We start from the raw sequence: 26,891 nt of genomic DNA, 5'->3' as shown, positions 1-26,891 counted from the left end.
GATCACTTTTTTGATGCACTTTTGTGTGTGGACGCTCTCTTTCGGAAGAAGTTTTTTCGGAAGATTTCTTCTGAAAAAAGGTTCTTCTGAAAGAGAGACAGCCTGAAAATTCAATTATTCAGAAAGATAATTTTTAAAAGCATTTCCTGGTATGCCATACTTATTCTCTAAGTGTCAGACTGTCTCAGTTAAATTTTAACTTCTGAATTATTTTAACTTTTAGTCCTGAAAATGGAAAAATGATGATGCATGAGTGTAGCCAGACAGGAACCCCCCTTGAAACATCCATCTTGCTTGCCCCTCTGAGGTGCCTGGAGCATATAGGGTGTAGAAAGCAATAAAATCAGCATAGTCTTTGATGCCTTGACAGAAGGCCCAGATATGCTGGCTGCTGTGACACTGGATGGCTGTAAACAGAGATACGTCAATTGCTGACCTCGAGATTGCGAGAACTGCTTTGGCTGGCACCTATATTGATACGAACACACAGCCGTCCTCAATGGGGGAATCGCCCACTGAGCAAAGGATGTCGAGTACTCCCAATTTAGTTATCTCTCTTACAAGTATAAATTAAGTTCACAACTCCCTTGTAAGAGCTGGCGTCACAAAGATGAACCAGCACCATTTGGCACCATAGATAAGGAAGAGAATACATGACCCCACGGGTATAAAGATGGGTCCAGCAGCACACTCACTCTGAGTGTCAATCTACCATCTACCTGCTGGTCGGGTAAGGTAATTGCCTCCCAAGGTTCCATGGGGACACCCACCTCGTATTTGTCTTTCCAAGGAATTGAGAGACCGATCCTGGCTTGACACGCTGGAATCGAGAGACGCAGAAGGGGGTAAAAATTGTACCCGTATGTGTCCTTTTGTTATAGTGCATGCTTAGAACAGAGCTCTTTAAAGATTAAGCTGTTACTTGGTACCATTATTTTCTATTTTCTTTTTCCTCTGTAACCATTTTAAGATCTGAATTTGCTAGCAGGTAAGAAATAGAGCAATAGCCACTGTAACCAGTGGCAAACACAATTAAAAGAACTCCAGCCGGTCATAGGAGCAGACACAGTAAGGCTGGGCATTTGGATCGTGTTGCCTCCATGGGACAGATCCTTTGGGGCATCCATCAGCCTTCCCTAGGCCGCCCGCTGCGAAGGGACCCCAGTCCTAGCAGCTAAAGACACGGATGTAAAAGCTCTTCCTGCAAACTTTTGGGGCACCCATCAGCCTCTGGCTGCCTGCTGCGAAAGGACCCCGGTCCTAGCGGTTGAAGACTCGGGTGTATAACACACACAAGCACCACGCCCTGCCCTGACCATCGGCTGACAATGAGCCAGAATAATCTAGTTGACTTGCCTTTGGTCAGAAAGGCAGGTTATCAGCATTAAAAGAGTCTGATGGTTGATAGAGCTGATCAGTTCCTTTGTCTAATCATAAAATGTACATAGCTCAGAACACTAATTCTGAATAAAAGGAACAATTTTAGGATTGTAATAATTTAGGAAAACCAAATAAATGCGAGGAAAATTGAACAAATTTTCAAAAAGGGAGCTCTTAAAATATTTTTATGGAAAAATTAATAAATGTTTCACAACAAATTCATAAAGTATTCATAAACATCTAAAGAATTATTGAATCAAATTTGGAAGCTAAATTCAACCTTTAAAGTGTAAAGCAAATGGATTTTAATGTTGTTTGAAATGCAAATCTCAGTGGAAACTTTACAGAGTCACTACTGATGTCCATCTACTACTCATTTGAGAGAATTCGTTTTTCCTGCGTGTGTGTGTGTGTGTGTGTGTGTGTGTGTGTGTGTGTGTGTGTGTGTGTGTGTGTGTTCAAAAACTTCTCCTAAACAATAAGAGCTAGGATCACCAAATTTGGTATACAGCTTCCTCTTTGAACTTTAAGCAACATAGGGGTTTATTTGTGCCAGGAAAATGGGATTTCTTCTCATAAACCCCACAGAAGAGAGACAGAATCACCAGGCAAATGAAAGGAGCCGACTGGGGGTATGTTTTGCTCCATCTGGCTCTGCCCTTGCCCCAGCCCCAAGCCTCCCACCCCTGAGGAACCCTTTAAGGGTCAAAGAAGGGCTGAAGCTTCCCTCCCCAATTCAGACAGGAACATTGCTGACTGTTCCCCTTCTTCAGGGAGTGAGGGGAAAGTGCACAATTGGGTGCATTCCTCACTCTAGCTGGGGAGGACTGGGGCAGATGAATCTGCCCCATGGAGAGGCACTTCTCACCTGACCCTAAGCTGCTGTGGTGAGAAAGGGCAAGGGTTATCCTCTCTTCCCAGGACAACCCACAGACTGAACCCCTTATCCCCAGCCCCTCCTAAATCAATGATTTAAATGAAGCATGTACATATTCATTTTATGTTCCAACAAACAAACATTAATTGAGGTAAGAACCTGAGCACCGCTGGGTAAATTTTCTGATACTATATAAACAAACAGGTCAAGATTTTCAAAATTGTTCAGCATTATCATTGGGAGTCTTGGTTTTGAGGTGCCCAGTTTAAGTGAACCCAGTTGAAGAGAACTGATGTTTAGCACTTTCTGACAAAGTTACTAGTATGTTTTGGAAAACTTTTATCAGAGACCAAGAGAAAGAGAGCAAGGGAAACATGATGGTGTGATGTAAAAGTTATTACCATAAATGTGAGATTGAGTTTCATGAGTCTTCCCCAAAAGTGCCCAGAAAACCTTTTGGGTTCCATTGAGAGTTTTGCAAAGCAAACTTGTATGATGATTTTGCTTTGCTCTTTTAGTAATGCCAGAAAGTGGTTACCCACAAAAAAAAAAAGAATAAAATCAGATTTGTGACAAAAAGCAAGACTATTAAAAAATCAAAACTCTTTTTCAGGAAGTTGATCTTGCGTCTATTTTCACATAAAATTTGTTAAATTATACACATTTTCCCTAATACTAACATATCCATGTCAAAATAGTCCAGATTTGAGTGAAACGAAGAACAAAAACTAGTCCACATCTGAGGAAAACTGTGCTTAATTTTGAAAATGTTTCTGAATCAAAAATAATTATTTTGTTTAAAAAACAATAACTGTGATGCGCAAGTATCATTTTTGTATGAAAGGACAAGAACTGGGACATAATTGGTCAGCTGGGAGTTATGTGGTGGGAAATATTCCTCAATGCTATAAAGCATCTGAAGTTTTCTCCTGCACAAGCATCCCTCTCTTCTCTTGGTGCAGAGGGCATGCAGGGGCAGAAGAATGGAATTCTGCAAAGTTACACAAGTTTTCAGCTGTTCAGACGCATGCTAGGATGGGCACAGACCAGCCCTCAGAATCAGGGAGAAATTATTGGCCATTTGGCACTCTCTTCCCACACTTAGGTCTCAGAAGTGAGCTATACCAGAGAATCTGACCCTATGCATATTAGAATTCAAATCTCAGAATTTCATATTTGTGTAATAAGACATTAATATGCTTCGGATTAGTAAAAATATTTAAATCATACACAACTCTGACAAATTTCTTTAATTTTTGAATCAGGTGTAAATAGCCTCTGAAAGGCATTTGGAAGATGGACACTGTTTGCTTGCTTGTTTCTTTGTTTGTAAAAGATAACAGAAAGGAACACCCCATCTCCTGTTCTAACATGTCTTTTAAAATGCTGCTATCAAATACTAAAATTATGGTCATAGCTAGAGTGACCTCTAGTGTCCTACCGTGGAAGTAATTAATAAAATATCAAATTTCTATACATCTCTTTTTAAGACACACAATTCAAGTGAATTTGATTAAATGAAAATAAGGGAAGAGTGCAATGAACAGAACCAGAGGCTGCAAATCAATATATACGTTTCTGCCATTCAGTTCTGCCAATCCATTTGCCAGTCTCCCTTCTTATGAACTGCAAATTGATATTTTGAAAAGAAATTTCCTACCTCCAGCATCCGCACAATCAGTTCTCAGTTGCTAAGAAAAGGAGACACTTTTCAGCATTCTGCTTCAGTATTACCAAGGACAATCTAGGATTAATGTTCTTATATTTTTAAAACAGATGATTCATGAAACTGCAGAACCCCAAAATAAATAAATAAATTGTTGACTCTGATCTTCCTAAACTCTAGGGGCTACGTCTACACTGGCCCCTTTTCCGGAAGGGGCATGTAAATTTCACTAGTCGTCGTAGGGAAATCCGCGGGGGATTTAAATATTCCCCCGCGGCATTTAAATAAAAATGTCCGCCGCTTTTTTCCAGCTTTTAAAAAAGCCGGAAAAGAGCGTCTAGACTGGCCCCGATCCTCCGGAAAAAGTGCCCTTTTCCAGAGGCTCTTATTCTTACTTTCATCACTTTGAAGTAAGAATAAGAGCCTCCGGAAAAGGGCACTTTTTCCGGAGGATCGGGGCCAGTCTAGACGCTCTTTTCCGGCTTTTTTAAAAGCCGGAAAAAAGCGGCGGACATTTTTATTTAAATGCCGCGGGGGAATATTTAAATCCCCCGCGGATTTCCCTACGACGACTAGTGAAATTTACATGCCCCTTCCGGAAAAGGGGCCAGTGTAGACATAGCCTAGGGGTATGTCTACATTACAGCACTAATTCGAACTAACTTAGTTCGAATTAGTTAATTCGAACTAAGCTAATTCGAACTAGTGCATCTAGACCTAAAAACTAGTTCGAATTAGCGTTTTGCTAATTCGAACTAGCATGTCCAGACTGAATGGAACCTGAACCGAGGTTAAGGATGGCCAGAAGCAGTGCCGGCAGGGCATCAGATTAGGACTTAGAGTGTGGAGCTGCTGCCTCAGGCTAGCCGAGGGCTGTGCTTAAAGGGACCCGAACCCCACCCCGGACAGACAGTTCTCAGGGGTTCCCTGCTTGCAAAGCCGTCCTGGCTTGGAGTGCCCTGAGTGCCCACACTCGGCACATCACAGCACTCGGCCATCAGCCCGGCTACACTTGCCACAGGCTGCCATCCGGGGGGGGGGTCAATCAAGGGGCTTCAGGAGAGTTTCCACCCTGAGGAGCCCGCAGAGCCAGCCCAGTCCTCCCCATCGGGGGCTCGTACCCCATTCCTCCCTCACCTCCTTCCACTTACCTCTCCCTAGCCCCCCTTCCTGATGTACAAAATAAAGGAAACGTGTGTTCAAAAATAGAAACTCTCTTTATTGAACAAAACTCGGGGAGACATGGAAAAGGAGGTGGGAGAGGGGAAGAGAGAGGGTGGGAGAGGGGAAGGCAACTAAAATGATCAGGGGTTTGGAACAGGTCCCATATGAAGAGAGGCTAAAGAGACTGGGACTTTTCAGCTTAGAAAAGAGGAGACTGAGGGGGGATATGATAGAGGTCTATAAAAGCATGAGTGGTGTGGAGAGGGTGCATAAAGAAAAGTTCTTCATTAGTTCCCATAATAGAAGGACTAGAGGACACCAAATGAAATGAATGGGTAGCAGGCTTCAAACTAATAACAGAAAGTTCTTCTTCACAAAGCAAATAGTCAACCTGTGGAACTCCTTGCTGCAGGAGGCTGTGAAGGCTAGAACTAGAACAGAGTTTAAAGAGAAGTTACATAAAGTCATGGAAGTTGGGTCCATGGAGTGCTATTAGCCAGGGGGTAGAAATGGTATCCCTGGCCTCTGTTTGTGGAAGGCTGGAGATGGATGGCACGAGACAAATGGCTTGGTCATTGTCTTTGGTCCATCCCCTCTGGGGTACCTAGTGTTGGCCGCTGTCGGCAGACAGGCTACTGGGCTAGATGGACCTTTGGTCTGACCCAGTACGGCCATTCTAAGCTCAGGGTTAGGGGTCTCAGTGGACCACCTTGATTTTCATGCAAACCTGCTCCTGGGTGGCCAGGCTGGCAGCTATCCTGCCCTAGACGGCCACTTTCCTGTGCCTAGTGCGGAGGTCGTGGAAGAGGTCCACGATGTCTGCACTAGACTAGGTGGGCGCCTGCCTCTTGCGGACCCGGGCAGGTTCCCGGGAGCCGCCAGCCTGGTCCTGGGAAGAGGCGGAGGGCTGGGTGGCAGCGGGTGGCCGGCTCGAGCCGTGCCAGGTGCAAGGTCTGCTGGCTGGGTGCTGGCAGGCTTGCACCTGGCACGGGCACCATAGCCAGCCCGTGCCCCTTTAAGGGCTCCGAGGCCAAGAGGGGGGCAGAAGAGTTTCCCTGGTGGTGCCCAGAGTGGCCACCAGGGCAAGCTGAGAAGGGCTAGCCTCCCACTAGTTTGAATTAAGTGGCTACACAGCCCTTAATTCGAACTAGTTAATTCGAACTAGGTGTTAGTCCTCGTAGAATGAGGTTTACCTAGTTCGAATTAAGCGCTCCACTAGTTCGAATTAAGTTCGAACTAGCGGTTTGTATGTGTAGCGCCTATCAAAGTTAATTCGAACTAACGGCTGTTAGTTCGAATTAACTTTGTAGTGTAGACATACCCTAGGATATGGGTGTGAGCAACTTCCTTTAAAGAAACAACAACGGAATAAATATCTGAAATATCTATAATAGGTGTCTGAGATACCTTCCACTGCCATCTTTCTTTTTTTCTCTTATTACTGAGAGTCAATTTCAAGCTGGTTCTACATAATGATAAGAAAACTGTATCAGGGTTTTTTTTCCAAAGAGAGTAGACATATATATTTGTTGTTCAAAGCATCTTAGCTTTCTGCTGATGTGATATGAAAACAAATCTGAGGGTAATAAAAGTGAAATATTTTTACTGAAATGAGATCCATAACTCTTTCAGTCCAGATGTCCCCCAAATTTTGGGGGGGGCTGGCTTATGTCATAAACTGCCCCAAGTCTGTAGTGAAAGAATGCTGATAAATTTTACATCACAGGGAGAAATCTATTACATCCATTTTGTTATTCTTCACCCCATGATTATATGCTTCTGATTTAAAAAATTCAGGCATGCAGTTTATTGAATTAAGCTGATGTATCCTCTTGTGTTGTGATATTTCTTAAATATGGGCCTCAGCTGAAGTCCCTGATAGAAGCCATCCACTCACTCCCAAACACTGAAAAGGAAGGTCAGACTTTGAGCCCTGACTCAATTTTCACATTTAGCCTGTACATCTCTATATTGAATTGAATGGGAAAACCCCAAATACAAACAAAGATGAAATGCTGAGTGTTTGAAATACACATCATGATCTTAACTTGCAGCTCAAGTCTGTCTCTAGTATTGATAACTCTTCTATAATTTTTTTCTTCTGCTTTCTGTCGCATGAGGGCAATAACAGATTTCCCAACTTTTTAGTGACAGGGTGAAAGGAAAACAATTAACAGTGCTCTCTCTGGAGGCACCAATAATGTGTATTGACTAACTTCTTGGATTCATTCTCACAACTATCTGGTCTTTCAGTGTTCCATGTGAGTATCTCAAACGGATTCAGCAGCAAAGCAATTCTGTAAACTCTTTTAAATTGTATTTGCCCCTTACCTTTGTGTGATTTCAATACATTTTTTCATAAAAATGTATTTTACCCATTATGTGTTTAACCTGCTGTATACCAACTTATCTTTCTTTAACATGATCTTCAACAACTGGTCAGTGGAAAACATACATATAAATATATAAAATGGTATGAAAATAGTGTTCTATAATTTCATGTGTAACTCTGAGGTCTATCAGATTGTTCTCTAAGCCTTTGACACAATGTGAATACATTTAAAAAAAACTTAAAAAACAACAAATAGTCTGGTAGCACTTTAAAGACTAACAAAACATGTAGATGGTATCATGAGCTTTCGTGGGCACAGCCCACTTCTTCAGAAGCTGTGCCCATGAAAGCTCATGATACCATCTGCATGTTTTGTTTGTCTTTAAAGGGTTACCAAACTATTTGTTGTTTTTTAAGTTTATCCTGTTCAGACTAACTCAGCTACCCCTGAAGCACTTAAAAAAAGGTCAGTTATTTTCTTCCATCTCTTATGTCTTCCCAACACTACTGTGGTAGCTCTTCAGCTATAAGCTCAGACATGTCAAACTCGTTTTGTTTTTTGTTTTTTTTTAAGCAAACAGGCTGTGCTCTCCAATACTACAATGCCCCTGTGTCTGAACTGAAAAAAAATAACACTGCCAAAGCACATTTGAGTTCTTGACAACACATAAACTGAACTGGCAAAAGCTAAGATGTGCTCTTTTAGATGACTAATTTTGAAGATTGCTCTTGAAACTTTGACTCATTCAGCCAAATCATGCCCTCGTGTTCACCTATTGCAGAGCAACAAGGAAAAAATAATCCTGCCCTAACTTGCATACTGTGCAATTACAATGGAAAGATTTGTCTTGACTAATTCCTCATGCATCTCCATTGATATAAATGATTAGATAGGGTGTAAATCAAGGCTAGATATTCTCACTGATTTCAGACGAGCTGCGTATAGCAACATAGGTGTAGCTTCAAAGTATGTACTTTCCCAGAGTCATGCAGGTGCTAAATGAGCACTTGAATTGCTGTACTGCTGAGCTACCAGTGTCTGGAACCTGAAGAGAGAACTCAGAAGGATGCCCAAAGGAAGACAATTTTCTTGAATAGTGTTTCAGTCATTTCTGGTTCCCTAAGGAGAGTTTCCTCTCTGAAGCTCCATTTCAGCAAAACATGTGCAGGTACTTAACTCTAGTTGGCTTCTGTGGGACCTTGGCATGTGCTTTGTTGAATCAGGGCCTTACACCACAGCAAATTCCTAATATTATCTCACACAGCAAACTCATTTAAACCCATGAGAGTAGACTGGTACCCAATGCTTGAAGGCCCTGGGTACCTAAAAGAAAATAACTAAAAGGATACTGTACTAGTATATCACAAGAAAACTCAAATCCCAAATAAAGCAGAGAACCTCAGAACAGGGAGGAAACACCAAAATGATACTATACTAGTAATCTTATACCAAAAGGAAACAAAACGGTCTTGAATTTTGCCCTGCTCCATTCGGAAACTGTGGCACAAATGAAGGAGGCAGAGCTGCAGACATTTAAAAGAAAAGGTGCTATCTGTCAGAACATCCAGGAGGTCCAGCTCCAGCTAACTCAACTGTAGCTGGGACCATAGGCAGTCTCTTGTGTACATGTATCCTGAATAATGTAAGGCCTTAGATTTGTTACTAATAATTAAGCCTTGATGCAACATTGCTTTATAACACTCAGTACAAATCAGAGGTGAACAATTATGAATCTAGAGAGAGAGGGGAAAGTGGCCCTCTGCAACTTCTATCTGGGGAGGGAGAAGGGCGGCCTATTCTTGCAAATATATATATGTACTGTTTTGTCCTTATCTACCTGATGTACTCATCTCATTTCCATGCTTATTTTCGAGGATTAGTCTGGATGCCTGACTGGTGTTTAATTTTGAGAGTGATCGAAACCTATGAACATTTTTATAACTTTAAATTGCATTTAAAGTGATTGGCATGTCAAAGAGAGAAGATATTTGAGGGTCATTGTTAAGGTGGCCTAGCTAACGCAAGCCTCCCATTTCATGTTATCCTTTTATTTCCATTTTCCTCTTGTCTTGGTCCCATCTCTTCCATAATATATTATATGGACAGAGTGGGCAAAAAGTCAGGTTCAGAACAAAACAGACCAATTCTACCTTTGTCATTGACTTTTGTCATAGCCAGGAGGAACATGAGAGAGCTGACTGAGAACTGACATCAGATTTATTGGGCTTTTCATAAGGGATGAATTAGGCAAAAGTCCATTTTTGGTGAGTATCCTGAGCATGAAGTGTAAAAAGAGCCATAAGCTCCTCAAAGGGGGGGGGGGGGGAGAGAGAGAGAGAGAGACAGACACACACACACACACACACACACACACACACACTCTTCTCTATCAAAGCATCTAGGGTCAGAGATTTCTTGTGTTACAACTAAAGCTTGGTATAATAGAGGTGAAAAAAATGCCCCAAATATAATTGGTTTTAAAAAGCAACTCTGAGGAAAACTGCAACAAAACAGATACTGAGCTTGAGTAAAAGTAATCTCAGGTACAATTTCTTCCCCTGAGGCAGTATTTTACTGCCGTTGCCCTTAAAGCCAGTCACAGTCCCTAGTTTTTGGCTTGGATCACTCTGTGTGCCTACTTGCAGCTAAATACTTAATGGAAATTAATTTTCACTGTTTAAGTAGCATTATAATGATATAATTGACTTTAATTATTTCAAATTTTACACTGTGTGTGTAAGAAGAATGTGTAGCAATGGCTCTAGTTAAGGTTTCCTAAGCCCTTGCACCCTCCGGGTTATTTTTCATTTCTTATTACCTTGTCAAACTTTCCCCTTTCAAAAGGAAAATTTTGGGGGCAGGGGAAGGGAAGAGTCTGTCTCCTCAGGGTGAATTTTACTTAAAAGTTTGAGCCAGAAAGCAATGAGGCCATTTTTGAGTACAGAGAGCGGCAGATCAATCTAGAGGCTAGAGTACCAGACTAGAACTCAAGAGACTGGATTTTAGTGTCAGCACTGTCACTGGTCTGCTGAATGATCGTGAGCTGATCATGACCCTGCTCTGTGCCTCAACTTACTCATATGTAAAATGGCAGTCATAACACTGACCTTCTTTGTAAAGCAGTCAGAAATTTGTTGATGGAAAGCACTAAATAAAAGGGGTTTTTTAATTTTAGATTGGCAACTTTTTTAATAATAGCTCTAGTGCTTAGAGGTCTGGAACAGAGCAGAAATGTAAATTTCAGGTGTTTTATTGGTGGTCTGGTGAAACTCCATTTGGCATTGGCCAAGCAATATGGACTTTAAAATGTGTCGTGTATATGTAATAAACTATAAATAGCTATTAAAAATCCTGTATTTATTGTTATTGCACACTACTGTGTTATGACTGTAAAAAGTTGAGTGCAATTTTACCTCTTGGAGGGCCCATGTAAAATGAGAGTAGGCTACAAATACCATTGAATTGAAGGGAAAACTTCTGTTTACTTCAGTAGACTTTGCATTAATCCCTGAATGTGCATTCCATGCAAGGCAGAGAATTTCAATGCTGTCCAGCTAATAGTATTTTGGATTTTTAAAAATATTTCTGACAAAGTTATATAATTCTATATTAAGGAAATGTTCTGCCTTTTTTTTTCTTTTTAAAAAACCTAGGAAATGAAAGAAAATAAACCATGTTAAAAGAGAATTTAGGCTACAAATGAAAGGCTGAAAAGCTAGAGATTGTGAAAATTAAGGCAAAAACTTTAATTACATTCCTTTGTGCATTATGCTATAGTCTTTGATAATACACTTGAGCTCTGGATAGAGATTCTGCCCTATCCAGGTTCAATGGTACAGTGAATGAGGTAGAGATATACAGGTTGAACCTCCCAAACCCAAGACTCTCTAGTCCAGCAACATCTGTGGTCTGGCAAGACCATGGATGTTGCTAGACCAAAGAGCCTCAAAGGCAGAGACAGGAACAGGTGGCATCTGGGGAGCCCTCTCTGCCCTGGCCGGGGAACCCCTGACATTAGTGGAGCAAGTTCGCTGGGGTGGAGAGCTCCATCCCCAGCTGAGGCTCCCCTGGTATTAGTGGGGCCAGGAAGCATCTGAGAACACTTGCCCCAGCCAGGGAAGTCCCAGCCAGAGAATCCCCAGTTTCAGTGAATTTGTCAGCGGCTGGGTGGCCCTAACCAGGAACCCCCCAGTGGCAGCGGGGCCAAGGTGACAGGGCAGCCTCTGCCAGGGATCCTCACATTTGAAGCAGGGCTGGCAGAGACAGGAGGCTGGAACACCCAGCAGTAGCGGGGCAGCCCTAGTAGCAGGGCCATGGCATCCGGGTGGCCCTAGCCGGGAACCCAGGGAACAATCTGTGGCACCAGGGCCAACAGCAGCCAAGGTTCCTGCAGCCAAGAACCATGGGAGACCCTGGGGCAGCAGGATGGAGAGCCCATGCTGTAGCCTGGGAGTGGTCCAACCAACTCCCTGGTTCGGGACAGCTCAGGTCCTGAGGGTGCGGGACCAAGGAGGTCCAACCTGTACATAGCAAAAGAGAGAAGGATCGTCAGGAACTAAGTTTGATCTGGGGTCAAATTCTATTTGCAGTTACCAGGGTGCAAATCTAGGGATTTGCCAGTGATGATTGTACCCCTACCTCATCCCATCCTCTAAGTCTTCCCACAATACAACTCTAGAGGACCACCAGACGATAAGACTCAACCAGCTCTAACCTTTATCCTCTCCTCCTGAAAAGAGTCCTTTGCTCAATTAATTAAGATCAAAACTTCCCATTAATGAGTAGGATTGCTCATTATAACAATCTAAAATATGCACAAAGATTTTACATGAAAATGCATGAAGGACAATTTGTCTAGATAGAATTATCCATACAATAAATCTCAAAGCAGCATGAAAAGCAGAAGATCAAGATGAGTTGTCCTTTCTTCCCCACCCCTCAACCCTTATGCTGCTTATTCTTTTTCTTTCTTTCTTTCTTTCTTTCTTTCTTTCTTTCTTTCTTTCTTTCTTTTCTTTCTGTGTGGGGGGGGGAGAGAGAGAGAAGAAGCATTTGGAGGGACAGACACTTGCTTGAAGCCAAAGTTACTCAACTAGATTAAGTGGTAATCTTTTAAGTATATTGCCAAACATACCACAATAAGAGCTAAAATAGCTCTTGACTGCAAAAAGCTAATGAGATGTAGTAACAGCACAGCTCAAAATGTTTCTCTGAGGGCCTAAATCTCCAAAATGTTACTTTCATCTTATTAAAAAGTGCATGAAATGTAGAAAGGTTTCAAGCTTTTCTCTTATTAAATGTTTTTTCTTTTCTTTCAACTTGTAGCTTTTAATACTAGCATTTTTATTAAAATGGAAAATATTTTGCCTCCACAAAGCAAACTCTGTTTAGGAACCTCTGTCCTTATTTACCTCAATTAAACTGGGACAATTTGTACTGAATCTTTCATGGCTTTATAGTATAGAATGTGGTTGTATTTTATGTAGAATACTTTTCTTAGTTGCAAGTACTCATCCTTATCAATAGGTTTTTCAGTGCTTGAAACCCAGCACCATTAGATGGCCAGTAAGTTGTGCTTTAATGTAGAATCACCACCTCAGTATATTAAAACAATAAATCCTTGTCTTTTTGTGGAATATGGAAATACCAACAGCTTTCATAACTGGCTGAACTGTCATCTTACTAAGGAATGAAGTGGAGGTGTAGATATTTGTCAACAGAAGACAGAAAAAATGTGGACATTATCACACAACTATTATTTAGATGCCAACTAGATGCAGTTGAGGCCCTTTTCTAATTACTTGTCTTATACCTTCAAACAAGCCATCTCATTCAGGGTATGGTTACACTGTGTTGGCTTTTTTTTGGAAGAAGGTATGCAAATTCTGCCTGCATTTGCATATCTTCTTCTGATTCTTTTTCCAGAAGAGGATTTTCTGATATTTTGCCAAAACCCCTCATTTTACGAGGAATAAGGGGGCTTCTGAAAGAGGTTTTTCTGACCTTTGGCCCTGTGTAGATGGGCGCAATTTGCATACCTTCTTTGAAAAAAACCTCACAGTATAGCCATATCCTCAGAAGTAAAAAATAAGGGTCATAGTCAGAGGTGACTCTGCTGATGTAATTTACTCTTTCATCTGTAAATTCCACTCTCTGACTCTCTGTTCATTTCCAAAGTCAGTCAGTCGGGCTCTGCTCTGTTCTTTTCTATTAATTCTTACAACCTCTTACTGATGTATAATTTACACTCCGTCGAAGAGAGTCAATATTAGTGTAACTTATATGCTATGGAGGTTACCAGAAAGCCTAATCCACATCAGTTGGCAGTTTCTTAGGGACAAATTTTAGGGATGATTCTAAAGCTCAAGTGCTTGTTGTTATACTAGGACTGTGGCCACCTCTTCCATCCACTTCTTTTTTTCCCTACATTTTTTTTATCTTGGCTTCCTTTTCTTTCTCCCACACTTGATGACTGCAAAGTCCTAAACCAAACTTAAGAAGTCCACAATGAAAAAAATGGGTAAAAACTTTTCTTCTACCATCAAGATAAGTATCTTAAAACTCTTGACCAACGTAGAGTAGGAGAAAACTGAGAGATGTACAATGTATTCTGAGATACTCTCCCCATCACACCCTACAAGTTACCAAAGAGAAACAGATTCCATAGCATCCAGGATCATTCCCACTACTGAAAGGGAGTGGGAAGTGTATCTTGAAAATTACAAGTTTGTACATTATTGCAAGGTATAAGCTATAACATGGATAACTATGACAGACTGAAGTTCTGCCAGCAATCTATAGTATATAAAGTTTGATTATATTTAGTAACTTGATAACTGAGAGCCATGTCACTGAATTCCATAGGGGTATCAATAATATTATGTGAGAAACACAGTGCAGTGTCTCTTGTAAATCACTTGTCTGATTTCAGTTGATTCTGTATAAAGTGTATATATCTTCAGCTACTTGTAAACATCAGCTTTACAGCATTCAGCTTGTTAAGCAAGGCACAGCAGAACTGGTTTTGGACAAGAACAAGTTATTGAACAAAGCAAGATTTAGTGCCTATTACAAATTAACTGCTGGTGTTTTCTACTTATCACACCAATTACATTGATAAGGTGCAACTGACTGACAGTTAAAAACATGTACCTGATTAATATTTTCGGTAGCTTATTTGGTCCTTGAACAATTTCACATGGATTAATAGCTGTTTGAACATCTGGTTTTATAGTCTCGGGATACCTAGAATTATTGGCTATTGAATTTGAGCACAGAACTAGGCATGGTCTGCTGTGGGGGATTGTAATTTACTAGATAGAAAGTTAGAACACAGCTTTGTATGCTAGGAAATATCAGTTCTATTTCTAACTCTGCCACTGATTTGCTGTGTGAGCAAGTTGGTTCACCTCTGCATTGCAGTTTCAATGTCTGTACAATGAGAATAATACTTCCCTTCCTCAAAGTACTGCAAGGCTAAATGTAAAGTTTGTGAAGAGCCACTGATGGAAAGCACAATGAAAAAGATGATGTGGGTACAAAGTAGAACTGGGACCAACCAGAGATTTCATAGAGAAGTATTCAGTTCCATCAATAGTATTACAGGTCAAATCTTGAGCCCTCCGAAGCCTATGACAAAACTCCTATTTTCACATTGTCCTACATTATTGAAGTATATTATTAATTTACTTCTGCTCTTCTCTCCTTACTACATAATAAATTTTATTAAGCACAGTTTAAGTGAGTGAGCTTATTAGTCGGATTTATATGCTAGTGAGACAAACTTGTTTTAGCAATGACCAAACTGTATCTTTCAAGCTTGTGTATTTTAATCAATTATATCTAACCAAGGAGGGAGTTATTTGATATTATTTGTCTTTGTTTTAAAACAACTGTCACATTATGATAGCTTGAAAGTGTTGTCAAGTTAAAATAACTCAAAAATAGCATTATTTTAACCAGGCCAAACTTGTGCTGCTTCGTATCTAATGAGACAATTAAATAAGCATAGGACAAATTTGGTTTCAGTGTCATAGAGTTCTGGCTCTTTGAGTATTGAAAGTAATTGCAAATGTGTTTAGATGTCACAGAAGAAAAATCCATTTTCTAATGTATATGGTAAAATAAAGGAGTATACATGTACATGTGTGTGCACACGTACACATCAGAGCAGTAGAAATTCAGAATATACACATTTATAAAAACTTTCTTTATTAAACTATGAAGCAGAAGGAAAATCCTGGGATGTATGTAGGTAGAGAGGGGTGTCATATTGACATAATATTGTGTTTTATATATATAAGTGAGTGGATCTCAAGAGATTTTCTTTCATTAGAGGAAATCCGAGTAATCAAAGTAAAGTTCATCCTCTTATCAGTACATAAGGGGGCATGTTGTCATAATGTAGGACTTTATAATGTTTTGAGGTGCTTCAATTTTAATCAATTTTAATATGTAAAAATAATTTTACACAAGACATTTAATTTCTTTCTTTTCATGTTTAAGAAAATCCAGTGAAAATGTAGCTAATTGGTTAATAAGATATTAAAAGCATCCTGACTGATTAATAATGTAAATGTGTTAATTAAATCACATAGTGTTTTAAAATAATGCACTGCAAAGAGTTACAGGAGACTCATTAAAGAGTCAGTTGTGGCTCATGAGGCTTAGTCTGAGTATCACCACTATATACTGCAATATCCAGTGGGGTGAGAAAAACTGCTTCATCTAGATGTTGCCCAATCTAATAGAGTTTAGACTCTATGCTTATATTTTGGTTTTTTTGGTCTGACTTATTACCTATCACTTAAAATCTGTCTTTTGTAGTCCAAAAAATTTAACTGTTTATCTTTACCAGTGAGTTTGCCTAAGTGTTTGCTATCTTCTCTTACAAAGTCATATATATCCACTTTCAAATGCTGAAGTGGTGAATCCATTAATACGTTTGCCCTGCTCATCTTAAGCAAAGCAGGATGGAATATTCCGGAGGTAACATGCTGCAAACTGGCAGGCTTTGGTTGCGGCTTGGGTGATTCATGATTAGCTCTGGGGACATTCGTGTAATCTAACTGGGAGCGGGTCTCCACGTGCTGTTGTGCTGAGTGATAACGGGCTGGAAGGGTTTGCTGCTTGTCATTGAGTAAAGCATTGTGAGAGATTGCATGAGTTTAGGGGACACAGCGGTCCCACAGTCCCAGGCTGCATCCTTGGGATCTCATCAGATCTATTCTTCCAGTAAATTCTCACTACTATGGCTCTTCTGGGTAATACTAATTTGGCTCCTGAACCACTGAAGTCTGAGTATCATTGATCTATAGCATCAAAATTCATGAAAAATAATGAAGTAAATTTAAGAAAATTGTAGTCTGTTCATGGACACTTTTGTAAGCAAAAAGAAGATAAATCTCTCAAGTAAATTATATGGCCTACCCTCTAATAAGAAATTTATTAAAAAAAAAAAAAAAAAAAAAAAGTTGATCAATTTGTGCCTGTCAAGAAAGAGGTAAAAATTCTGCTTTGTGCTATCACAAATATTGTGCTATCACAATGCCAAATGAATTTCTAGCAAATCTGATTCTTTTCATTTCCATGCATGTCCTGAAACTAGCAGTTTTGGGTGTTTAACTGCGTATTGTTGCTGCAACCGTACTGTCAATCCCAAAAGTAGAAAAATCATAAATCAGACCTTAGAAAAGCAAGAGATTAGTTTAAAATATGAATTTTTAAAAAATAATAAATTTGTCACTCTTATAAAGTGTTTGAGCCCTTAGAGTTTACTTTTCTCCATCACTATGAGGATAAAAGCTTAGTCTTGTTTACATCAGAGCTAAGATTTTCACATAATCATATATCTCTGGTAATTTGGGCTTTAAGAAAATGACTAGACATTGCAAAATCCAGGATAAAATTATAAGGATTGGCAACAAGCACATTATTGTGCACCTCTCCAGCTGATTGTTCTCCTTACAGGTGGATGGTGAGACTTATCTTAAAGTGTCCTGGAGAGGCTGCAGCAGAAGCTGGCAGCTCTTGCAATGCAATCTTTACTGGTTTTGAGAATACAATTTGGAGTCTGCTCCCATGGCTAGTAAAGGAATCATGCTCACACAATGCCTAGTAATTGTTTCTGTTGGAATCATCTAAAAAGACATGGTCAGATTTTTAAAATATTCTTTAACACCTGATTGAATAGTGCAATAGTCCTCTGGAGGTCAGAGTTTGTTTATGATCCTCACTAGTAGATCTCCTTGTAGTTTTCACCTGAAGGTGAACAGAGATGCAAGAAAAAAAATGAACTGTAGTAGAAGAAAGTAGAGCCATCTACCTAGCATTCCTGAGTCATTGCCAATGGTAACTGTGCTTACAGGATATCCCAATACAATTAATAACAAAGATTTTAATTCCATACTTTGCAGATATTAAGATATTAGTTCCTTTTTCCACATGGCAAACCTAATGTACTGTAATAACTACATTTATTTCAGGTAGCTGAAATACAATGTAATGATTAGCACTTTTGCAGCAGCTGAGTCACCCACTCTTAGTGTCAGTTAGCCTAATTAATGGTTAGCAGTTCACATTGCCCTTCAATCACTTGTAAATGTCTCTCCATACAAATGTCAGTTACTCATACACCAATTTTTTTCTCATGTCTCAATATGTGACTTGGCAGCTGGAGACAGGAACTGGAAAATATCCTGTTTGATTTGTCAAAATACGTATCCACCCACTGTCAGAAAATCGAGCTTTCATTTGCCACCCACTTATTCTGTGCTTTTCTGTCCGTCACAGAATCCAAGGCACAATTTGTTGTCCATTGACACGACTGAACACCCTATTATCTCTTCATTTCGTCAGGTAGGTGGTCCGTGGCATACTTCCCCTCAGGGGACATGTACCTGTTAAGACAATATTTCTTTTGGCTCCAGTTCCAAGCCATAGGCAAGGGGATTAGAGATTCAGCTTTTAATTGTGCTTGCCCTTTTCTTTTGCAGATGACAATCATTCCATAGCGCCTTTTGTGATACAAAAAATGAAAGCTGAATTCAAGCATATTTTTGGTGCCTGAACAACCATTCCAGTCAGTAAGGCACCTTGTTTAAACCAGTAGGTTTGCTCATGAGACAGCACAGGATTTGGCAATAATGTAACGTAGGCAAACATTGAGTAATTTCTAAGCAAACCAGTCTTAGCTTCCATGGAGAAAAGCACTAACGCTTGGTTTTTATAGATGACACACAGAATTATTTAGCATTGTTCATTTATTTATCAGCTTCAAATCTTTCAGGTTTTGACAGATTAATAACTTCCTTCAGGAGCTTTAAATAAACATGATGGATTAACAAACAGACTAAGAGCCTACTTAAATTGTACAAACATATAAAGCAGGCTGACGTGTCTAATGAAAACCTGATAAGCAAAATATCATTTTAAAAGATAAGATGGTGTGTGTATTTCCAAGACAGTAATTTATCATTTTATATCCATTAGAGCAACAAATGAATGGGATTCTATCTTAGTTTAAATAAGCGCCCCCTTATGCCCTGTCATGATCTTTTTGTTTTATTAAGAGTTGTTTTAATAAATATTGCTTTAAATATGTTATAAATATGATGTGCTTTTACAAACTCTAGTTTGTTTTGTCTTTTTAAAAATCTTTGTAGATTTAAAAATGCATAAGAAATACTCCTTGAAAAGGGATTTAAATTATAGCCTCAGCACACCCTATATCTACTGCAGCTGTATTAGAACCTCAGCATCTTATGAGGTTCCGTGAATAGGCCAAAATCTCCTGCAACACTTGGTGCAATAATCTAGCATAAGACATACAGTACATTTGACCCAGTAGGCTAGATCCTCCAGTACAGCACAGCCATTTGTAGCTGAACTACAGACATAACATGGTGTTGGAGACAACTTTTTCAGTCTAATATAAGTTTAGTCCTCCCCACCCCCAGTGGCATAAAGCCACTATAGGGGCTCTTGTGTCACTTCCCTTCCCTAGTGGCAGCACTGGAAGAAAAATAGAATGTGATCCGCAGAAATTGGTATGGGATGGAGTTGCCCTCAAGCTATACCTATCCTTAACAGCAGGTTTTTTTTAATTTCCTGGTAGGAGTTAGAGCAGTGGTAGGGCTACTCTGGCATAACACAAAGCAGGTAGCCAGGCACCAGCATCAAAGAAGTACAGACGGTCTGCTTTTCCACCTTCCAGATTTATACTCCATGTATTTAGGCTGTAGCTAACAAAGTGGTTCAATGCACAGGATAAACAGTATCCTCAAGATTACGTCTCCAAATAATGAAGTTTCCTCCAAAAAAGTTCTATTGCTCCAAGGTGAATGGCAAGAATTGGCAAAATGAATGATCAAGATATTCCTCTGGTTAGCAGTCACTTGGCATTTAAGTTAATTTCTCACTAATGGAAAGTAAGGGTTCACAATCAGGCACCAAGGAAATGAAATGACTTTGTAAATGGCCTCTCCCTTTTTTTCATTGTACTGTCAACAATGTTTATATATATGGCGGAGAGTTGGTAAGTTAAGAGCAGGATTCCTGATTTGCCCCAAGCCATGTAATACTTTAATTGCAGAAAACACCACTCCAATTAGAGAGAAAGTTTCATCTCGTGAGGAAGGCTCAGGAGCATAACAGAACAAAAGTACAGACATTTTTCTGAACGCTGTATTTGTTAAGGCATGTGCTTTTTCCTCACATCTAAGTTCCTCTTATATGATTTTTTAACATATTATTGTACTCTCTTGCAGTGAACATTATTGTGCAGTCATATATGTGAACCCTAAATCTGCTGCTAATTGTTTGAATTGGGAATAATGCTCACTACCCTCCTGAAAAGTGCTCAGATACTGCGCTGATGGGCTCAAGATAAGAACCTAAATGAAATAAAATGTACCATATGCAATGTGCTTGATAAGCAGGATTTGATCTAAATCTGATATTTGTGCTTTAGCTAGACCTTTTTCTCATGCAGTCCCAACCTCTTCTGCTTGTTTACCCACGCTATCTCATGGGGTTGGTAATGTGCAGTACTAACAAAAAGAAAATTTGAAAATTATTGGTAATGTAAATTGCTTTTACAAAAGATTCTTTAAAAAAAATAATTGCCTTATGGTAGAAATCTTGATCTTCTAATACCTATTTCTCCCTTCCTGATAACATACATAGTATTTGGGGGCATGTTGAGGTCTTTGTTTTGTTGTCCATGTACCTTTTGGAATTGTAATCCACCATTTTCTGAGAAAATGTATTCAGAAATAGGAGTGTGAGGTTGCTTGACACGCTGCACCAAAAGTTAGACATGGCACCATAGAAGATATACACACACACATGTCCATCATATACAAACATTAATAAATGAGCAATGATAATTCAAGTGAGAAATTTCACAGCTGTGTCAGAAATCCAATTACACAGAAGGTTTTTTAACACTGTACTTACATTTCAGTGCCTCTGTGGCTTGTTTTGTCTTCTGCTGTTTCTATTAGATTTGTCATTTCAAGTTTGCTCCAAATGGAATTTCATGAAATCCCAGAAGACCACAAGATTGGTAAACCTGTCTTAACTGCTCTGACAATATCATGAAACAGAGCTTGAATTACCAATACATATGGGAATTCTAATGCAATTATGAGTGTTTACTTACACCATGTGTTTCTCACTGAGCCTCCGTGTATCAGGATAAACCAAAGGGAGCTAATGTTTTATAGATGGTAAGACTCTGTTTGTTTTCAGTAGGGCTAAGTCTCCCAAAGCACTCAGACACACTAATTAAAGTAAACTGCAGAGGCCCATAATAAAATATATGTGTTTGGAGACTGGGAGATGAACTCCACTGGCTTATTAAAAGTCAAAAGAAAAATATACATTATTTATGACTTCAAAGGGACACATTGTGAACTCAAGTTTATTTAAAGGATTAACTAAGCATTGGTTATTGGTGACCATCTGAACAGCTTTCCTTTCACAGTTCATTAGTTATGTCATATATGTGGGAAGTCGTAATTTGGGTTTAGATCAAATATTATTAATCAAATAAATTATGGGGGCCATATCAACATTATTAAATGTAATCTTTATGAAAATAACAGCTAACAAATTTTGGACTCATTTTTCTCTAGTTGCGCAATTACATTTCAATACATAAACAAAAATCAAACAGATGGGTTGCTATTTTTTTTAAAAATTGCTTCTTGTAGATTTTTTTATAGCTCTGTCTCAAAACATTTAGTGGAAGTGAAAAATAAGGGAGGGACAACTAGGAAGCTCAGAGGAACCCCCCAAAAATTGGTTACTTATGTGAATTTTCCTCAAAGCCCCGTTCGTAAGCTGCTCCGGTGCCCCTGGTCTGCTGGAGACCGTCTCCAGCAGACCAGGGGCACCGGGCGGGTTCCCGCGCTTCTGAGGCTTTGCCAGAGCAAAGCCTCGGAAGCGCGGGAACCACTGCTGCTGCCACTTGGGTGCCGGTGCCTGTGGTCTGCTGGGGACCGCTCCCCAGCAGACCACAGGCACCCAGACTGGAGCGGCAGCAGCGGCGGTTCCCCGCGCCTCTGGGGCTTTGCTCTGGCAAAGCCCCAGAGGCGCGGGACCCCCGCGGCTGCGGCTTCCGTCCGGGTGCCTGTGGTCTGCTGGGGACGGTCCCCAGCAGACCACAGGCACCGGCACCCAAGTGGCAGCAGCAGTGGTTCCCGCGCTTACGAGGCTTTGCTCTGGCAAAGCCTCAGAAGCGCGGGAACCCCCCCGGTGCCCCTGGTCTGCTGGAGACGGTCTCCAGCAGACCAGGGGCACCTTGAGCAGCTTACGAACGGGGCTTTCTCGCCCCGACTTCCGGGGCGAGAAAGCTCCGTTGGTAAGTGCGGATCCGACATAAGTCGGATCCGCGTAAGTCGGGGACTGCCTGTATTTAATTGGGAGATAAGATTCTAGTCCCAGCTCTCCCATTAGCTCACTCTGTGACCCTGAGTAAGTTACATCTTTGTGCCTCAATTTCCTCATATTTATAATAGGAATCATTGGACTTACAATCATTTTACTTACAAAATCTATATTATTTATTTGTTACTCAGCAGGATTTTAGTTTTGTTTACTGTTTGGCTTTGCTATTTCAGTGTTTATTTCTACATGACGTCAAAGGTGGCCAACTCAGCATCATTGTCCTTTCACATTTAATCTAGGAACATAATTCAGTCCTAAAATAGGGGACAGTTTAAATATCATTCTGATTTTCCCTGACATGAATCAGAGAGATTGATTCATTCTACAAGTAACAGTTCTTGTAAATTAACAATGAAAAAGTCAGATGTGGCATTTGTTGTTTTATTCAGCCAGTTCTTATGCTCTGGCTATGTAAAGGCAGTAGCGATCACTGAATTCAGAAATAAACATTGAAATAGCAAAGCTTTGCAAATAAGAAGTGAAACTAATATCATACTGAGTAACAAAATTCAGAAATGAAAGAAAAGAAAAACTATTCTTAGGGCCAGATTGTCCCATTAATTACATAAAGCATTTCAGCAATAAAGGCCATAAAGCCCCCTACACCAGTGATCCTCAGCCTTTTCCATCCTGAGATCCCCCTTTTTGTATACTACAGCCCTCCCCACTTCTTTTCAATCCTCGTTCCCATCTATCTGAAATATAGCTTGGGACCCCCATCCTATTTAGCAAATGAAAAATGCAGGGCCATCATGACTTCCTGAAAACAGCTTGCATACTCGCAGCCTTAGATTCATATACAGTAGTCCGGTGTAGGACTATATCTGCTGCCTCAGTTTCCCCTTGAGGATGTTCTCTCTTGACTTTGTAGAGTGTTTAGAGGAAAGAAACATCAGCCAGAAATGATTAGGGCTTGCAATCCTGACACAATCTGAAGACCTGGTCTGGAGCCTCTAAACAAGTGTTTCTCAACCTTTTTTTAATAAAGTACCCCTTTTAAAAAAAAAAAAAACTTGTAAGTACCCCCAGTACCTACAATTTTCAGACACACACAAAAATTTTCTACCATTGCAACACATTTGTTTAAACAACTTAATCGTACCCAGGCGGGCAATTAAATTTTTGGGTGTAAAAAGTACAAAAATAATAAAGCACTGTAAAACTTAAAACAAAAATTCAGTTTTCTCCAAATTTCAGTTGTTGACATACCCCCCCCCCCCCCCCCCCGACTTCTCTCTGGTACCACTGGTTGAGAAACACTGCTCTAAACCATAACCGATGGCAACTCTTGACCTCAAGCCCACACCAATGTTGCCATTGTTTGCTACACTCCTTCTCATGGTAGAGGCTTCTTTCTTACCAGCCTTTCCCTCATCCCCCCTTGGGCGGAGTCCTTCCTCTCCTCTTGGTGGAGACCCCCTATCAGGTCTGACCTCTTCTCCCCTTTTTGTATTGCCCCATCAGCTTCATGGAGAATCAAAAGTTTACCAATCCCTTTGGCTGCACCTCCTATGATTTCCCTTCAACCATCTTACTTCTCCAGTGTAAAGAGGCATCTGCTGTTTCAGGATGGTTTATCCAGGCTGAAATGAGACCGTCCTCAGTCTTTTTCAGGGGATCCACTCCTGGAATCCTTCCACAGGTCCCTGTCACTGTCCAGCCAGTGAAATCATGGGGTGAGTGTTCACAGCGATTATTCTGCTGTCCCTTTATTTGGAAAATGTACATTGGTCTGACTTGTAAAGAGATGGAGTGGAGTTCTAGCCTCTGGATCAGACAGTCTGATTTTGCTTTTTATTTCAACAGTTTTCTTTTTCATCTGTCCTTCTATAGATGATATTGTCATGTTCAGGGCCGATAACTAGCACAACTTCAAACAGTGAGATTTTTTTTAAAACATTGAGAAGTTAGAACCTGGCAGTCGTTGTAACATTTGTGTTCTTGGTCCCATATTGTATGCCATTTTCATTTCCTGAAAGTTTCATTCTAGAGTTAGATGCCCCATTGTAATTTTGCAAAGGAAGAACCTGTCCTCAGTGAAATTTGAAATGAGAGAATTTTACTTTATCTATTTTCTTCCTTGACTTCACAAAGAACACAGGCTCACATTGCATTCTTTGTGGCAGTTGTTCTTTTTCAGCACTGTTGTATAATATCTCAGTAGCTTGGAGCTGCAGAAGATTTCACATCTTCGGACACATCTTCGGACTCGGACCATCGTATGCTTCTTTATAGCTGACTTAACGAAAAGTAAAACACCAATTTGTTTCTCGTTCCTGATATTTTTTACTATCAATCCCCTTTTGGAAAGGGAAGCAAAAGCCCTTTTGCTGAAATATATGTTAATTTACTTTTGAAGACAGTACAGGGGTTCGTAGCTCACAGGATGCACAAAGTGTCTAAAACCACAGGTTGCCATCATCCAAAAGGATTTCTCTGTGACCTTTACAAATTCTTACTAACCTAAATTAAAACCAGTTCTGGCCAACAAGAAATCCTTAATGATGTGATCCTTGATTGAAATAGCCATGACAATTATTTAGTGTAACTATTTTCACAACAATAGCTCTCCCTAAATAGGAAGTAAATGTGTTATGATAACAGGCAAACACAGGTGAATCCTCTAAGTCAACTGTGACAGTGCGTTGCCTGCACTGGCCCTTTAAGGGGCTGAGAGTGGAGTCAGAGGCGGGCCCAGGTAGAGGCTATAAAGAGCGACTCCTGGAAGGAGGAAGAGACCTGCCTGCTGCTCTGGAGGGAGGGCAGTAGAGACCTGACTGCCAGGGTAGCAAGAAGTTCCCTGGAAGAGGGCAGGGCTGGGGAGGCTTTTGCCTAGCAAAACCAGGCTACCAGGCCTAAGGCCCTAAGGGCTACAAGAGGCAACCATGGTGGGCGGGGCTGCGAGAGGCAGTCACGAAAGGCCGGGCTGTGAGAAGCAGACGCAGGGGGCTGGGAAGGCTTGGGCCAGGGAAGCCCCAGTCAATAAGGCCTGAAGACAGGATTGCAAGAGGCAACCTGGTAGCCAGAGGCAGCAGGTCCACACCCTTTGTCAGGGAGCAGTGGCCAGAAGGTACTGCAGTCTGCCCAGAGACAGGGGCTAGAGAGAGGGACTGGCAGTGGGCCACTGAGGCCTGGAGGGTGCAAGGGATCTCGGTGTTCCTAGAGGGAACTGAGTGTTCCCTGGCAGAAGAACGGGGGTCCCAGGGAGTAGGGAGCACCCTGGAGAGTGTAGTGGAGGAAGAACAACAACTGCCTCTCCCCCCAGAAGGGGGTGCTTTCAAAGACCGGAGTGGGCATTGCCAGAGGGCAGTGCCCTGAAGACAACGTCATACCGATGGAGGACATGGGGGAGACGCCAGTGGAAGGGGGCACGTTGGAACAGCCAGCTAATTCCCCAAAGTCATCTTGCTGAATGTGCCATGCTGGTGAGTCGACCCCATTACATCAACAAAGCTGGAGAAGCTGTATTAGCCTGCAGAAAAGTTTTCTCAGACTCCTGGAACACTTTCCTCTTTATTATGTGTAATTCCAGTGGCTAGAAAGGAAAAGGGGTCCCTACAAACATAGCTTCACTGCCAAGAGCCTAAAAAGGCAGTGCATCACCTACTAGCAATTTCAAAGGCACAGTGTCTAGGTGCATGAGTCTGGTTTCCAACAGATCCCTACAACGCAAACTTGCTGAGGACAAAATTTTCAGTTCCTTTCCTTGGGGCAGATGATGCAAATACTACTCCCTTGTGCAACATTTAGAAGAAAACTCCAGGAAGGGAAACTCTGAGGTTGCTTTCTCACATGGCCCCTCCCTTGGGCATGTCCACAAGAAGGAGTGGTTTGGCTTTACTATCAGAGCACTTGCAGCGATGGAAAGGGAAAAGATGTATTTGATACACCATTTTGCCACAGTACTTGATCCTTAAAGTGCCATCTATGCTGACATCATACCTTTAACTGAGAGGTACTGAGAGTGCATAGCGTGAATAAACAGAATATCCCAATCGAGACCTCCAGCAGCACTTAGATTTCTTACTATAAGGCCGCTTGCTGGCAACAAGAGCAGCAGCCAGAACTGAGGTACTTGCGTGGATAAAGTATTTTATTCAATTATGAGTGAAAATTTTCTACTATTCTATATAAAGCTTGCTTTGTTTTCTGCAAATGCGCATACAGCCTTATCATAAAACTAGTTACAAACATACACTCCAGTGACTTGCTTCCTTGATATGTCATTCATATTTCCTGTGCTATGAATCATGCAGCATGGCACAGACACACTGTTTGGGTTTAATTTTCTACTGCCTTAGACTGTGTCATCATTTGGGCTAATGCAAAGTAATACAACACACTAACAAAACCCATTGATTGCAACTTACACCTGCTTTATATGCAAGTAAATAATGACAAAAAGTGCAGGGCAACAGTGGTGTATTTCTGAGCTAATCAATTTGCACCCAAGGAAATTCTCACATGACATTCTGCTTTGTGAACACAGTTGTGGAAATATTCTCTCAGATTATATTCT

At 40.7% G+C, this 26,891-nt stretch overlaps 1 long non-coding RNA gene across 7 annotated transcripts in view; it reads left to right on the top strand.

The window, feature by feature from the left end:
* Positions 1-26,891, top strand: part of LOC142829565 (uncharacterized) — a 112,799-nt gene that overhangs the window by 75,051 nt on the left and 10,857 nt on the right. For 5 of the 7 annotated variants that reach the window (XR_012904082.2, XR_012904072.2, XR_012904077.2 and 2 more), the window contains one exon: positions 18,212-18,277. This is a non-coding gene — a long non-coding RNA (uncharacterized LOC142829565). Of the gene's footprint in view, positions 1-18,211; positions 18,278-23,836; positions 24,049-26,891 lie in introns of all 7 variants that reach the window. The other 2 variants (XR_012904075.2, XR_012904079.2) reach the window with 2 other exon arrangements.

The sequence above is a fragment of the Pelodiscus sinensis genome, chromosome 4 (assembly GCF_052426305.1).
Source record: "Pelodiscus sinensis isolate ZL-2025 chromosome 4, ASM5242630v1, whole genome shotgun sequence".
Classification (NCBI taxonomy): Eukaryota; Metazoa; Chordata; order Testudines; family Trionychidae; genus Pelodiscus; species Pelodiscus sinensis.
Note: the sequence above shows the minus strand (reverse complement) of the source record. Positions and strands in the feature narration are given on the sequence as shown.